General features: G+C 54.2%; 1 pseudogene; it reads left to right on the top strand.

Moving 5' to 3' along the window:
* Positions 1-9,679: 9,679 nt before the first annotated feature.
* Positions 9,680-10,589, top strand: LOC125251378 (annotated as a pseudogene).
* The last annotated feature ends 536 nt before the right edge of the window (positions 10,590-11,125 follow it).

Here is an 11,125-nt window from a genome sequence, read left to right as displayed (position 1 = left end):
TTTTGAGCGCTGAAAAGCCGTTTTTACGGCTGGTAAGAGTGAGCGCCTTCAAAGAGAGAGAGAGAGCACACGACAGGCTGCACACAATCCCTGTCTGTGTTGCGGCGGCCGTTCCCCTGCGTGCTTCAGCACTTTTAAAAGAGTAAAGTCCCTGAAAGAGCTTACACAAGTAGATTCGCGTCTTTTTAAAGATGACATCCTACTTGTGTTTCTGGATGCGGTCGTTCCTGTCCTCACTGATGGCCACGATCACTGTTTCACATGTCTGGGCGCGTGTTGAAATGATGTTCATGGGTGTTTCATGTTTTCATATGAGAACATGATCACGTCGACACGCCGGTCGTGACTCTTCTTTCTCCGGGAAGCTTGAGTCCCCTCTGTTGTTGGCCAGCTGCCGCTTGTGTGTAAAAGCACAGCCGCGGGTCTGCCCGACACTCTGGGAAGACCGTGGAGATCAGCGAGAGCAAACCTCTCGCTCCTCTGCGTGTCGTGTGCCGTCGAGCTGCCGGGCTGCAGCGCGGGTTGTCACGGCAACCCAGCGCTCGCTCGGCGCTCTAGATGCGCGGTTCCCTTGCATAATCTCCATTGTAGCGCCCTCTCTGGTGCACCAGAAGAGGTCTACTTTGCTGATATGGCTTGGGTGACATGAGGTTGAGGGGTTCCTTCGGGGAACCAACCCCCTAGGGCCCCTCCCTCTCTAGCGCATTGCAAGCTGTGCAGTTTCTGGAGTGGATTGCTGGTCCTTCTCATAGGGGAACCTAGCATTTCATTCAGAGCTCCAGCTGAGGGACAGACGTCGATTGCAGCATCGGAGAGAGTGCTGTTATGCTCTGGAAATGAGGGTGACGCTGCCCACTGTAATGGTGTGTGCTTATGCTGACTCAGATTCGGAGTTTACAGCCATGCTTTCCTGGGTCTTCCAGATGTGCATGGAAAACTTGGCAGTATGGGGTATGTTGATGCCATAAATATGGAATGCCAAAAGTGCCAAAATCTGCATAAGTTTTTCCTCTCTCACTACCCTCTTGGTTGGGGTGGCTGTACACAGACCACACCCACCCTGCATGTGAGGCCAAGGCACTCTTTTTGCATGAGGGTAGTTCTGTGCTGGGGTTGAGCTGCGCTTGTTGACTAACCGTGATCAAAGTCACGGCGCAGGCCCTCAGCCAGACGATGTCCACCTCAGTGGTCCAGAAGTGCCCCCTGGCTTACCTTGTGAGGTGCGAGAGGTTGTCAAGCTAAATGCTTTCTCAATGCTCCCATCTTACGAGGTGGCCTTTTCGGTGACACTGTCGAGGACTGAGCCCAGCGGTTCTCCTCAGTTAGTAGCGGATCGGGGAGCTTCCCATGACAAACCATTGAGTTCCTCTTGGGCCGCCCCTCGGTCTGCTCGTCGCCAAGGGTGTCGTCCCCTGCAAGAAACTCTGGCCCAGCAGGCTCTGCTGTGTCCATTGCGGGGAGATGACGCCTCCCGTCTCTGCAGCTGTTTAAGTGGTTGGTGAGAATCACCCCTGAGACGGGCGACCCAGAGATGGGTGGGGCTGCTCTTCCACCCCCGGAGGAGGGCCGGGTGGTAAATCCTTTTATTGGGTTTGTTTCTGTTCCGCCACTGACCCAAGAGGCAGTGGTACCCAAAATTAAAAGAGCAGTTCCTCCATTTCCAGGTCTGAAGAGGGTTTGGAGAGCAGTGGGAGGAGAAAAACCTCACCACTCTCATCCCCCTCTTCTGTCGCCAGTGGACAGCAGCGAGCAGCGGGCAGCCAAAGCCTCGACTGCTCCCTCTGTCCATCCGTGGAACCAGGTAAGTGTTGCCTAGCACACTGTGACGCCGCTTCGGGCCGCCTCACAAAGAGAGCCCCCCGAGCCGCGTCCCTGTGTTCCACCTCGCTGCCCCCGCTGCGGGTACGCCAGTGGTCTCTTTGGTCCCGCTTGTACGGTCTCTGCAAGCCTGGTTAGCGCTCCCCAGTCCGTCTCGCTGGCTCATTCGGACCATCAGGCTCGGCTATGCGATTCAGTTCGCCCGGCATCCCCCCAAGTTCAGGGACGTCCTCTTCACTACAGTGAAAGATGTCGTTGCCCCTGTCTTGCGTACGGAGATCGCAGTCCTACTGGCGGAGGACGCGATGGAGCCGGCCCCTCCAGCCGATATGAGGTCAGGGTTCTACAGTCCCTACTTCATTGTACCCAAAAAGAGCGGTGGGTTACGACCGATCTTGGACCTGCGAGTTTTGAATCGGAGCCTGTACAAGCTACCGTTCAAAATGCTGACGCAGAAGCGCATTTTTGAGTGCATCCGTCCCCGAGATTGGTTTGCAGCGATCGACCTGAAGGACGCGTACTTCCATGTCTCGTTTCTTCCGCGACACAGGCCATTCCTGCGCTTTGCGTTCGAAGGTCGAGCATATCAGTACAGAGTCCTACCCTTCGGGCTGGCCCTGTCTCCCCGCGTCTTTACGAAAGTCGTAGGGGGAGCCCTTGTTCCCATGAGAGAACAGGGTGTTCGCATTCTCAACTACCTCGACGACTGGCTCATTCTAGCACAGTCCCGGGGTTAGTTGTGCGAACACAAGGATTTGGTGCTCAGACACCTCAGCCAGTTGGGTCTTCAGGTCAACTGGGAAAAGAGCAAACTCTCCCCTGTGCAGAGGATCTCTTTTCTCGGTATGGAGCTGGATTCGGTCGAACAGATAGCACGCCTCACAGAGGAACGTGCTCAGTCGGTGTTGAAATGCCTGAATACGTTCAATGGCAGGACAGCGGTCCCACTGAAATTCTTTCAGAGGCTCCTGGGGCATATGGCGGCCGTGGCGGCAGTAACCCCGCTTGGTCTGCTTCATATGAGACTGCTTCAACACTGGCTTCACGGCCGAGTCCCGAGATGGGCGTGGCAACGCGGCACGTTCCGGGTGCTAATCACGTATCGTGCCTGGAGTTCGGGCCGGGTGATAGCCACATGGTACTAAGACCCCGGCCTGGCTATGTGCCCAAGGTTCCTACCACTCCCTTCAGGGACCAGGTGGTGAGCCTGCAAGCGCTGCCCTCGGAGGAGGCAGACCCAGCCCTGGCTTTGCTCTGTCCACTTCGCGCTTTGCGACAGTACATAGACAGAACCCAAAGCCTCAGGACCTCAGACCAGCTCTTTGTCTGTTATGGAGGCCAGCAGAAGGGAAAGGCTGTCTCCAAGCAGAGGATGGCCCACTGGATAGTGGATGCCATCGCCCTGGCTTACCAAGCTCAGGGCGTGCCCTGCCCGCTCAGGTTGCATGCTCACTCCACGAGAGGTGTCGAATCCTCCTGGGCGCTGGCTCGTGGCGCCTCGCTGACAGACATTTGTAGAGCTGCGGGCTGGGCGACACCTACACGTTCGCTAGATACTATAGCCTTCGTGTCGAGCCGGTCTCCTCCCGTGTTCTCGCCACAGGTCAGAGGCACGGAGAGGCCCCGGCTTAGTGTCGGCTTGCTGCGCTACATGCGCTTCTTTTCTCCAGAGAGTCCCTACAAGGCAGACCCTGTCGAGTCCTCCGATATCCCTTCGGCAGCCGACGTGGCGGAGCGTCTGGCGCCAGGCCTATACTCCGTTGTATCCTTGAGAACCGGGTTTAGGCTGGGTTCCATATGTGTGACCCTACGGGGATCCCATATGGTTGGTTCCACGGTTGCTCCTAAACGAAGCCCGTGTCTTTCCCTCTGGGAGAACCTACCCTTCATCGGGTTGGAGTCACCCCAGCTCTTCCATATGTAGCACAGCCCTACAGGGTTAGTCCATATGTACTTCTCCACATAACTCCTTCGGGGAAGGATGTGGCTTCCGCAGCGTTCCTTTCCCAGCGAAAGGGTACGCTTTCCCAGCATTATTCAATAGTCTCACTGAATGGGTTTTGGGGAACAGCAGTGATCGACTCTCTCTGTGTTAGCCCTGTCCCACCATCCTCAGGCAAGGGGGTTCAGGTGGCTTACAACAGAGCGCTGGAAGGGGGCAGCTCCTGTGGCGCTTTGGTAGGGATTCCTATTCATCGGTCTGTCCGACGTATGCGTCCACTCGTACTGCGTATGGGGGAAAAGTCTCCCTTTTTCCCCGCTACTGAAGCCTTTTCAATAACGCAGTGCAGCTGCATCGTCATTGGTTCACTCATTGCAAGTCGTTAAACCAATGACGGCGCGGCTTTGCTGCGCAGCCTATGGCGACAAAGCGCGCAAACTTTCCCGCCGAAAAGGGCGGGGAAAGGCCCTATATAAGTGAGCATTTCGCCATAGGCAACTCAGTCCTTTCTCCTTCAGCGACGACTCGTCTTCTCCTCGCTGATCCTCGCAGAAGCCTGCTCGCCTGGAAAGAAGCTCGCCGCCTTGGAAGAAGCTCTGCCGCCGTCGAAGAGGCCCTGCAGCGGACCCAGCTGAGTCGCCGGATTCGCCAGCGCCTTCGCCCTCGCCGACTGCCGCCTGAGCGCCGTCGACGAGCCGCCGCCTCCCGCTTCCTGCTTCCGGCCCGGACTCAGCGCGTCTCCTGCCACCATCCGGCGCATCTAATAGAGCATTTTTCCGCGGTTCTCACACCGCATTAAGAGCACTTTCCACAGCGGTTTTCACCGCTTACGGCCCTCGCCGTTTTCACGGCGCCCCCGCATTTTTCAATGCCTCACCACTGCACTACGTGCAGAGCCCCTCTGCTTGATGCAGATGGCCACGGCGAGTGCGTCGGATGTCTGGGCAAGTCCCACGCAGATGACGCGCTTGCTGGAGGCTCATGCTCGCACTGCGAGTCTATGAGCCTGGCATCGCTGCGCTCACGGGCTTCTTTCTTCATGGGAAGTCACCCCGCCGATCGCGCCCTCCTCTCTCCTTCCTCCCGCGAGCTGGCTAGGAAGAGACAGCGGGGAAGACCGGCTCAGCGCGCTGAGCTGAGCGAGCTCACGCCGGCCCACTGCCCGCGTGCCTCGCCCTCTCCCAGCAGAGAACAGTCCCCAGTGCTGTTCTCCCGCCCTGAACAACGTCCCTCGGCTGATGCAAGCGACCTTGTTTCCTTCGGCGGATCCGACGAAGAGCAGCTCGATGACTCCGTGTCTCTAGCAGCCTCTGAACCGGAGCACTGGCTGGGCGAGTCTGACGACCCTGCCCCCCTGCCTCCCCTGGAGCCCATTGATCGCGGCACGGGTATGGACGCCAAACTTTTCCGCGTCCTATCTAAAGCCGTGGAGGAATTGGACCTCGACTGGGCTCCACCAGAGGAGCTGTCACGAAGCCGCCTGGATGAGTGGTTCCTCCCAGGCCGCCGTCAAGCTCCTCAGCAACGCTCGGCCCCGTTCTTTCCTGAGGTTCATCAGGAGCTGGCGAAGTCATGGCGCGCCCTTATTCGGCCCGCCTGCACACTTCTCACTGCTCAGTCCTCTCCTCAGTTGATGGTTCGGAGGAAAAGGGTTACGATCACCTGCCGCCCCTGGACGAAGCAGTGGCCGCTCACCTCTGTCCGCCCGCGGCCGTGGGCTGGAAGACGAAGCGTTCCCTTCCGTCTAAACCCTGCAGGACCACTTCTGCCCTTGCAGGAAGAGCGTATGCATCCGCTGGCCAAGCCGCCTCAGTGCTCCATTCTATGGCCATCTTCCAGGTCTTCCAGGCCAAACTTCTCCGCGCCATGGACGAGTCTGGCACTGAAGAGACCGCCTTCAGGGATCTCCGCAGCGCGACTGATTTAGCCCTGCGGGCCACAAAGGCAGCGGCCCAGGCCATTGGCAGATCAATGGCCAGCCTGGTGGTGCTGGAGCGCCATTTATGGCTTAACCTGACGGAAATCAAAGATCAGGACAAGACGGCCTTCCTCGATGCGCCTGTTTCCCCGTCAGGACTCTTTGGACCGGCAGTTGAAGGTTTCACAGAGCGTTTCACGGCAGCACAGAAGTCTTCTCAAGCGATGAGACATTTCCTGCCCAAACGTTCAAGCTCAGCATCTGCTCCTAGCCGCCCCAGGCCTGCGCCGGCTCAGCAGATGAAACCAGCCCTTCTGCCTCTCAGGCTGCGTCGCCCAAAGAGCACCGCCACCGCTCGCGCTCTGCGAAGCGCACGACCTTCCCGAAATGCCAGGGACCCCGGCCCAAGATCGTGCTGGACCCGGCGCCTCAGAAGTCGTCCTGATCAGCCAGAAAAGAAGAGGATCGGGGCATGTCTCGCCACGGCCGGACGACCCCGAAAGCTCGCGCGCACATGCTCCCCTCCGCCTCGTTTATCGCTGGGCGCGGGACAAATGCAACCTGCAGTAAAAGGGCCCACACTTGCTGCGTCCTCAACAACCGCCGTTATCACGGCGACCCAATTTTTACACACTCCTCAAAAGAGCTTATTTCCTCTTCCTACCATACCGGTGTGCGACCCCCTTCTAAGCGGGTCGCCATCCGATGTCATTCTACCCTTGCTGCCGGGTCGAGGCTTGGCGAGCCATCCCCGATGTATCAAGTTGGATTCTGAGAACCATAAGCCTAGGCTACTCGCTCCAGTTTGCCAGAAGGCCCCGCGCTTTGGCGGGGTGATTCAAACTACGGTACAACCGGACGACGCTCATGTCCTCCGGGCCGAGGTTTTAACTCTTCTGAGAAAAGGCGCTATAGAATTAGTGCCTCCCTCACAGAGCGAGCTTCTACAGCCGTTACTTCCTGGTTCCAAAGAAAGACATATCCAGATAGCCCCCAAACACAGGCGATTCTTGAGATTCGCGTTCGAAGGTGTGGCTTACCAGTATACGGTCCTTCCCTTCGGGTTGTCCCTAGCTCCTCGCACTTTCACGAAGTGCATGAACGCTGCGCTCTCCCCTCTCAGACAGATGGGTATACGCGTTCTGAACTATCTCGACGACTGGCTCATCCTAGCCAGCTCGCGGTCAGAGTTGGAGCACCACAGATCCGTGCTTCTCAGCCACCTGCAGTGTCTGGGTCTCAGGGTCAATTTAGCCAAGAGCTCGCTGCTTCCCACTCAACGTATCTCGTTCCTGGGTGCAGTTCTCGACTCTGTCAGTATGACGGCAGTAGTCTCGTCAGAGCGCGCTCTGACCATTCAGCAGCTCGCGGCCTCCGTCAAGAACAAAGCTTACCTCCCTCTGAAGCTGTTCCAGAGGTTGCTAGGGCTGATGGCTTCCGCCTCCCCGGTGCTGCAGCTAGGCCTGCTATGAATGCGACCTCTTCAGTACTGGCTGAAATTTCGGGTCCCTCCTCACGCATGGCGGCACGGCCGCTTGCGCCTCAAGGTCAATCAGGCCTGCGTAGCAGCCCTGAGGCCCTGGACGAACCCCTCTTGGTTCAGTCTTGGAGTACCCCTACAGGCGGTGTCACAGAGGACGGTGCTTTCCACGGATGCGTCCAACCTGGGTTGGGGCGCTCTGTGCGAGGGCAGTCCGGCCTTCGGCTCGTGGTCCCACGAGGAAAGCCATCTGCACATCAACTGCCTCGAGATGCTGGCAGTGATTCGAGCCCTACAGGCCTTTCAGGCTCATTTGACGGATCGCCACGTCTTAGTCCAATCGGACAGCATGACAGTGGTGTCATATATCAACCGCCAAGGAGGTCTTTCATCCAGCCGCCTATGCACCCTGGCGAAACGACTGCTAGAATGGGCTTCTTCACGGGTTCGGTCGCTCAGAGCGACCCACATTCCCGGAAAGAACAACCTGGGAGCAGACATGCTGTCCCGGAGCAACGTCCCCTCAGACGGGTGGACGCTCCATCCCCAGATAGTTCGCACCATTTGGGAGTTATTCGGGAAGGCAGAGGTAGACCTCTTCGCCTCTCAAGACAGCTCTCATTGCCCAATTTATTTTTCGAAGAAGGAAGATGCGCTGGCCCACTCTTGGCCCAACACCCTTCTCTACGCTTTTCCCCCGGTCGCTCTGATCCCCCAGGTGATCAGGCGTGTCAGGGAAGACAGACACAGAGTTCTGTTAGTGGCCCCGCTCTGGAGGTGCCAAATTTGGACCTCGGAGCTATTCAGGCTTTCCACGAAAGCCCCCTGGCCGATTTCTCTGAGACGGGACCTCCTCTCTCAGGCGAACGGAACAATCTGGCACCCACGGCCGGAGCTGTGGGCTCTGCACCTGTGGTCTCTCGACGGGAGCCTTCTGGCCTCCCCGAGAATGTGCTAAATACCATTTCACATGCTAGAGCCCCGTCCACTAGACGCCTCTATGCTCAGAAATGGGCGGTCTTTGTTAGCTGGTGTTCTACACGCAGCATAGACCCTGAGGAATGCGACGTAGCCGATATACTGTCCTTCCTCCAGGAGCGCCTGGACGCGGGGCGAGCCCCCTCCACGCTCAAAGTATACGTAGCAGCCATCGCAGCGTTTCACGCTCCTATTGCTGGCCAGTCTGTAGGTCGGAACAACCTCGTTGTTAGGTTTCTAAGGGGTTCCAGGCGGTTGCATCCACCACGGACCCCTACGGTTCCTTCCTGGGATCTCCATTTGGTCCTCAGAGCTCTAAAGGGCCCGCCCTTTGAGCCACTGCGCCAAGCAGACCTTAGGCCCCTGACGCTTAAAACTGCCCTGCTTCTTGCACTGGCGTCGATCAAGCGTGTTGGCGATTTGCAGGCCCTTTCTGTTAGCCCTGCATGCCTCGAGTTCGGGCCAGACGACTCTAAAGTCGTGCTGAAACCTAAGGTGGGCTACGTTCCCAAGGTGCTCTCTACACCTTTCAGATCACAGGTCATTTCGCTCTCTGCCTTTTTCCCCTATGCCGGGCGATCAGGAGCAAGAATTACTTTGCCCTGTCAGGGCACTGCGCATCTACATTGAGCGATCACAACCCTTCCGGCAGTCTGATCAGCTCTTTGTTTGCTTTGGCGGCCGCACCAAAGGGTTTCCGGTCTCAAAGCAACGTCTTTCGCGTTGGATTGTCGACGCTATCACGCTCTGTTATTCCTCGGTGGGGACCCCTTGCCCCATAGGAGTAAGAGCCCACTCCACTAGGGGTATGGCCTCATCTTGGGCCTGGTCCAGTGGAATTTCCATTAAAGACATTTGTGAGGCGGCCGGCTGGTCCTCGCCGTCCACTTTTGCCAGATTTTATCAGTTGGACATTCCAACCTTTCAGGCTCGGGTCCTCTCGGCGTAATTACGCAGCCATCATAGTTCTGCGTTTTACGCAAAACCCGGGAGTCTCTCCCTCGTAGTGCAAGGGTTACGGCGGCTTCGGCCTTCTCACTTGACATTCGGTCCCCTTGCGGTGTCCGGTCAAGTCCAGTCGTTCCCCAGCAGTGGCACGGCGTGGTTGAATTCGTTCCCCCATACGCAGTACGAGTGAAGTATCGAAAGGGAACTTATCGGTTACTAACGTAACCTCGGTTCCCTGAGATACGGAACGAGTACTGCATTACTTGCCGTGCCACTAGGCTGCGGCTCAGTGTCGTTGCTTCAGTCGATATGGCCTGAGTTGCCTATGGCGAAATGCTCACTTATATAGGGCCTTTCCCCGCCCTTTTCAAACATTGCTTGTAAATGCAGATGAAACTGAAAGGTAAATTTCAGAAATCTAATTTGCAGGACATTAATATATTTCCTATATAAAACATATCTCAAAATCTCACACAAAACACAGCACAGAGAAAACAAGAGAGAACAGTGAGTGTGATTGGCTCTTTCTTCAGTTCCTCAAGTGTGAAATATAGACATGATGTTCTCAGAGAGGATGGACTCAGAGTTCACAGATCTGACATCTAATCGTGTCTGAAAGAGACTGTGGATGAAACGATTCAGTCTGACTCTTCTCAGAGTGAACACTTGAACAATGAATCTTCATTCAGTTATTCTGCTCTGTGTCTCAGCAGGTGTGTATTTCTTTGATTCATTCATTGACTGATTATAAAGAAATCTTTCTATAAATCAACCCATTCCTCTTCTGTTTCAGCTGCTGTCTTTGGAAATACCATCAAACCAGACACAACAGATGTTGGTGCTGATGAGGGACAAAATGTTAAGTTGTCCTGTAGTTATTCCTCCACTGGAGTTACAGATTATCTCTTCTGGTACCGTCAGTATGGAAGATCAAAACCTGAATTTCTTGTTTCCACCTACAGTACTGCAACAGATCCTGAAGTATCTAAAGTAGATCAAGATTCTCTGTTAAAGTAACAAAAAAGGAACAAATCCACATGGATCTGATCATCTCCTCTGCTGCAGTATCAGACTCTGCTCTGCATTACTGTGCTCTGAGGCCCACAGTCACAGGAAACACAAGAACACTGTACAAAAACCTGTTACAATGAGAGAAACACAGAGACGGAGAGAAAAAAACTTTGAGAAAGAACCTAGTATACAAATAATTACATAATCTAATGCAAGAATGATAACACATAAAACAAAGCAACATTTTAAAACTGAGTCATATATATTTATTTACTTGTTACACAATGAGATGGCGCTGTTTCATTTATGTAATACTTGCTGTTAACCATAAGAGGGCAGTAGTTACTCAATAATACCTTTGACAATAGCAGGTGTTCATTTCAATTGTTTACATTTTAAATCAGATTTTACATTAAATATTCTTAAACTGCACTGGAATACTTATTAGCCTCTTATATTCTGTTAATCAGGCTGAGGAATTCTTTTAACTAAATATACTGTTTTAATAAAAATGAACTTGAAGTATACTTATTTTTTTGTGAGGGCATGTAGATATGAATTGGATTTTACAGTTCAAGTTTGCGACTTTAGTTTTTAATCTGACCTCTAGCTATGTTATCTTAAAGTCCACAACAGCATACAGAACAACTGGGCTAGCAACAAGACAAACACTGCAACAGTATAATAGTAACATTAATCCTGAAGTCATCTGAGGTCATTTCCAAGATGATTTACAATATCAGGAGGAAACAGGGCCTGAGATGCAAGTTGTGTTTGTTTGGAACGAGAGAGCAAGAGTTGTGATACGAGAGACATGAAAGTAGATCCTGTTTGAGTTACTCAGATAAGAGGACTGATATATAATGTTTCTATGGATGATGGCAAATATCAGGAAATATCAGACTGCTGCTGAATGCCATGATTGACCAATCAGAATCAAGCATTCTAAAGTGTAATAAGATACTGTGTTTTTCAGTGAATAAAAAGTGATATAAGCTAATCAAATACACGTATACACACATCCTAAGAT

The sequence above is a fragment of the Megalobrama amblycephala genome, linkage group LG17, assembly GCF_018812025.1.
Source record: "Megalobrama amblycephala isolate DHTTF-2021 linkage group LG17, ASM1881202v1, whole genome shotgun sequence".
NCBI lineage: Eukaryota > Metazoa > Chordata > Actinopteri > Cypriniformes > Xenocyprididae > Megalobrama > Megalobrama amblycephala.
The sequence above is the reverse complement of the archived record's forward strand: the minus strand, read 5'-3'. Positions and strand labels throughout refer to the sequence as shown.